Source organism: Theobroma umbraticum, unplaced genomic scaffold (assembly GCF_002168275.2).
Source record: "Theobroma umbraticum cultivar Fairchild unplaced genomic scaffold, ASM216827v3 scaffold_146.0, whole genome shotgun sequence".
NCBI lineage: Eukaryota > Viridiplantae > Streptophyta > Magnoliopsida > Malvales > Malvaceae > Theobroma > Theobroma umbraticum.
In genome coordinates, this window is record NW_018397265.1 from 469063 (window position 1) to 474657 (window position 5595).

The window sequence follows — 5595 nt, forward strand, 5'->3', positions numbered from 1 at the left end:
ACAGGATAAGTTGTCCAATTCTTCTTCAAGAATGCTTGCTTTTAAGGCAATGTTTTTTGTCTTTTCTTTTGCTTCTCTCTTGTCTTCTTTTTCCTCTTCTTTAAGCTTCAACTCATGAGCGAGAAGAGATCCACAAATTTCATCAAGTGTGATGACATTTAAATCATTGGCTTCACGAATAGCAGTCACTTTTGGCTTTCAATTTTTAGATAGGCTTCTAAGAAGTCTTTTGACAATTTCATATTCAGGAATTGGTTTGCCTAACTGACTGAGTTTATTGGTGATGTTAGTGAACTTATCAAGAATGCTGATGATATTTTCACCAAGTTCCATCTTAAACATCTCATAGTTATGGGTTAGGAGAACTATTTTGAACTCCTTAACTTGATAAGTCCTTTCATGGATAATCCTAATTTTTTCCGACACTTGTTTAGCTGTGGTACAGCTTGACACTTTGTTAAACTCAGTAGGAGTTAAGGCACAATGTGAAGTGTTTATTGCCTTAAAGTTTATCTGAACTTTTTTTGTTTCAGCTTCAGTCCATTCACCCTTAGGCATAGGAATCATTTTAGTGGTCATTACATTTATAGTCGAGGGGATGAAGGGTCCATCAGTGATGACATCCCACATTTTATAGTTTATTGTCCTTATGTATATAGACATTCTAGTGCTCCAATAGCAGTAGTTCGATCCATCAAATAGAGGTGGTCTGTTAGTAGATTATCCCTCAGTAACTATAGATTTTTAAAGAGCTATTTGGATCTCTTTTAGGATGTTAAGCCTTAATAATGAGGGATCTAACTTTGATACCACTTGTTGGTCCCAAATAAATGTGCTAGAGGGGTGAATAACACTTTTTTGCTCTCACTAAATTTGATTTCTAATTAGGAGCAAGTTGAAGGTCTATGATGAAAAGTTCGATGCAAGATGAAGGAATCATTTATAAAGAATGAAAATGAAAGATAAAACAGAGCAGACAATACACAAAGATTTATAATGGTTTGGTCAAAGACCTACATCCACTACCTTGATTGTTCAATCAAGGATTCTTCAAACCAAATCACTATAAATGGTGAAATTCTCAAGCCTCCACCAAGCTTTTACAATGGCTTTTCAGAGGCTCAACCACAACCTTTAACAATGGTTTTTCCTGAGATCAACAAAAACTCAAAACTAACTTTTCTATGCTGAGTTAGAACCTATACACTCAATCAAGTTAACCTAAGTTTGATCAATCCCCTTAGAGTGACTCGCACACTCTAAGTAATCAAGAAGAATAGAAATAAAGAAGTACCTCTGATTTCTAACCTAATCTAAATAGTACAAAGTGAAGTGCTTAAATCTATTACAAGGATTGGAGTGAAGTGTAGAAAGTATGGAGAGAGGTTTAGCTATTTTTAAGCTCTTTTTGATCTTGGAAGCCAAAAAACTTATTCATAGTCGTTGAGAGTGCCTTATATACTTGAAAAATTAACTCTGATGGGTGTTAGATAGATTTTGATTATTGAAAATAATTTAGAGATAGTTGTAGCCATTAATCTATTTTCTAGCGTTCAAATTCAAATTTTCAGACAGAATGTTCTTAGTTGACTAACATGCTTTTTAGTCGACTAAGTCGTTTCTATCTTCTAATCTCAGTTTCTGGCAGTAAGCTCTTAGTCGACTAACCATGCTTCTTAGTCGATTAGGTATTTTTTATCTTTGAACCCAGTTTCTAGCAGTAAGCTTTTAGTCGACTAACAATACCTCTTGGTCGACTAAGTGTTTTCAGTTTCACCATCTGCTTGAACCTGCCAACTTTTCTTTTGAATTTTATCTAACTAACTCCCTTGATTATTCGACTAAGAAGCTTTTGTTTTATGACTCAATTGTAGCTCCTTATTTTTATAAATTTTGATATTTGCTTTTGAATTATTAATTTATTATTTTACATACATTTTTGTCCTACACACTTAAGTAAAAGAGTTAGACATAAATAAATAGGAAGGTTTTATTATCATCAAAAACTAATGGAGCAAACAAGGTTATTAACCATGAAATCATTCCACTATAGATTTATGGTTGCACTCTCATATTAACTATAATTACAAGAAATTATTCAATACTTGATATTAATTATTAATTGTCTAATTGTAAACCTTATATTCTGAACCCTCAAAGCCATCTAATGACAAAAAGTGAAATTACCATTTTAGCTTTTATGTCAATTTTGTCCCTAGTCTCAAATTTCATCCAATTTGTGATTTAATACTCTAGATATAATCTTATGAGTATCTAGATGTGATGAATAGCTAATTCATCAATCCACTAAGGCCAAATTAATCACCAATCTTCCTGAAATTACTAGAAGTGATGTTAATACTATAAACTCCACTATTTGGACATATATTCCCAATCGATTATCATCCCAACATATGGAGATTAGATCAATGCCTTATGATGATCATGCTCATAGAATATCAAAGATTATAAGGAGATTAGATATGAGTCCACTATCTTTCAGGATTTTAGTTCTCTTATAAGCAAATACATAAGTGTAAGATCAAGATTTAAGTAACAGTTACACTTAAATTTGTTTCTCACATGATCCTAGTTCATGTTATAGTGTTATTACTTAAAGTCAACCATCTCAATGATTTAAGACTCAGCTTTCCCTTGAAGTGAATCACATTCATTTCTGGACACTACAGCCTTAACATAATAAAATGACTAACTTTATTATATGGTTGTAAACAACTTTTAGGTTTAATTAAAATACATGTCTCATATGTATGACTTTTCATACAAATGTATTTTAATATCTCAATAGAATCATGGTACCTTAATAACTAGATAACGAATACTTACTTAAAATAAACTCTTCGCCTTACTATCAAAATGTACTTTTATTAAAAATATATTAAATGAAATTAAACATGAGAATATACTTGCTTTCCAAGGCACCATATTCTCAAATTTCTAACACTCCCATCTTTCTCTTTCATTTTCTCATCAATTAAACACAAGTTTCAACTTGGATTTTGATTTCAAAGTGTTCAAAAGGTAAAATCTAGTTTGTAAACTCACCAAATCCATGGTTTTATTCTTAGCTTTATTTATCTCTTTTAAACTTCATTTTTCTCTCTTAAATGTTAGGTTTTGATTGATTTTGCAACCACAAGCTCACCAACGTAAAATTACTACAAATTTATTTTGTTTACACTCTAGATACATGATTGATGTTGTGGAAGAATACAACGTTGTGTATTGAACAAATTTGATCAATTGGAAACTTTAGTGGAAAATGGACTCCTTGAATTGCAAGTGGCCATGGTGGTTTCAACTGAATTTAATATGTATATGCATGAGCATGTTTGTTAAGTCACATGAGTTGCTAGTTTTATGAAAATTTTGTGTTTTGAAAAAGATTCATAAATTGTATATTGTGCTTTAAATGTGAATTTCAAACACTATTACAATATGTAAATATGACTATTATGTATGTAGTTCTAGTGCATGGGAAACAAGTACTTTGTGGTTTAAACCTCAAAATTGAGTTTCAAGATAAATGATGTTAAGTCACTTGAGGTGGACTTCGAATGAATTCTATAAATAGTTTGTATAATGAAAATAATGATGTATTGTAAAGTTATAGGCCATAAATAAAAATGGAAAGCCTCACCTTCATGAATTATTGGAGTCATGTTCTTGTCATATTTACAACCTCACCTTTATGTTTGGTAGGTCTAAGAGAACCAAGCAAAAGAGGAGACTATAATTCTTGGAAGTCATCAATCTCCTCATCACCACCACCACTAGCGTAGCTACAACCATCATCATCATCACTATCATTATAATTGTCATCGTCATCAAATTGTTTCTATATCACTATCATTCTGCTTGTATTATAGGCTTTTGAGAAAGCAAAAGAACTAGTCGTAGAGCAATTTTAAGTGAACTTTATGTAATATTGTTAATGCATCAAGTTTCTTTTAAGTTGTTCCTTTTTCTTTTTTGACTTTCACGTGGATTAAATTATAGAAGTTAATATTTTATTAGGATAAAAAAACCTAAAAATTTGGTCTATCCCCCCCAACTACTTTTATTAAAGGTGTTGGTAGAAATAGGGGGAATTTCCTTTGAAAACTAAGCATAGAGACAAATGGCGATGGCAAGATGAACTGGGACAAGAATAGAGACCCAAAATCAATAAGCTAATAGGAACACTAACACAATTTACACAATTTTTGTTAACAGTCTTCCAAACAAGATATTGAGACCTTGGCTAATGAAAATCGGCAACCAACTTGGTGTGGTAATGGACGCTTTTAATCCTAAAAGGAGGCCAACAGATGGCAAGGTCTCCATTTTCTATGGTTTAGCCAATTCAATTTTCTACCTTTCAACGACAAACTAACAATGAAAGAAGCAATGGAGAAATTGGATAGAGTATGGTTATTTGGCCAAAGGTTGGTAGTTAACTTTGCCAAACATAAGCCTAGATCTTCCTTTTCGTAGAAAAAGGGTAAACAAGTTCAAGAACAAGAAGACATGGGTAAAGACCCTATACCAGAAGGAATTGAAGAACAGAGGCAAGGTATAACTTTTTGGAAGTCTTGACTAGGAATATGGGAGATGATGATGTTGTTGGGTGGATTAAGAAGTCACCTAAAAAGTATAGGGAGGTTGTTTGGGAATGTGTTTGCCAAGTAAATGAGGAAATTCTTAATTGGCTTGAAGGGTCTATAATAGGGGTATGTAGGGCTTTAAACAACTCGGATTCCACCATGACAACATTGAGATTAGAGAAGGTCCATGAAGTTAAGATATAAAGGTTGTCTAGTGACAAATATATATATATATACTAGGTTGTCTAGTGACAAATATATATATATACTATCTTTCAACAATAAATAAGTGTTAATCAAGTACAAGAAAGTGCTAAGAACGACATGATTAGCGCAACAATGCAGAGAATTAACAAAATTTAAAACAAAATAAAAATCACGCCTACTACCTTTGGATCACCTTGGTTGTTTAATGCAGGCTAAACACCATAAAAAATCAAAAAATAGTTTTTACCTTTCCAAATGATATCGTAATCAAATGGATTTCATTTGGCACTAAAAAATGTGAACACCTTCTTCTGTAAAAAAATCTCAGCCACTCAAACGCTTGGCCTCCAATGCTACATGCATGATTGCAAAAAATCCTTTTTAAGGAGAAAGCTTTATGCCATAGGCTTGTGCTAGCAAGTAGACAACGATTTGTCCTCTTTTCTTCTTTGATTTTCAACAAAAAATCAATTGAAAAGGTTTCTAAAAAACCCCTCTGAAGAGTGGCAGCACTCAAGAGGAAAACAATTAGTTTTCTTTCTTTCTTTTGTTGCCTTAAAAAAGAATGGCTATAATGTGATATATAAATCTAGGTCTAATTTTATTATTAGATTTATTAAAATTTGCAATATAAGTCTTTAATATTATAACAATTATAATATTTAACTAATGCCCAATTAAATTCTTGTAATTAGGTCCTTGATAGTTAAAACCTAAAATTTGATTTAGGTTTACCTTAAAACATCACACTCTCAATTTAATCCAAATTGCAACCTTTGTG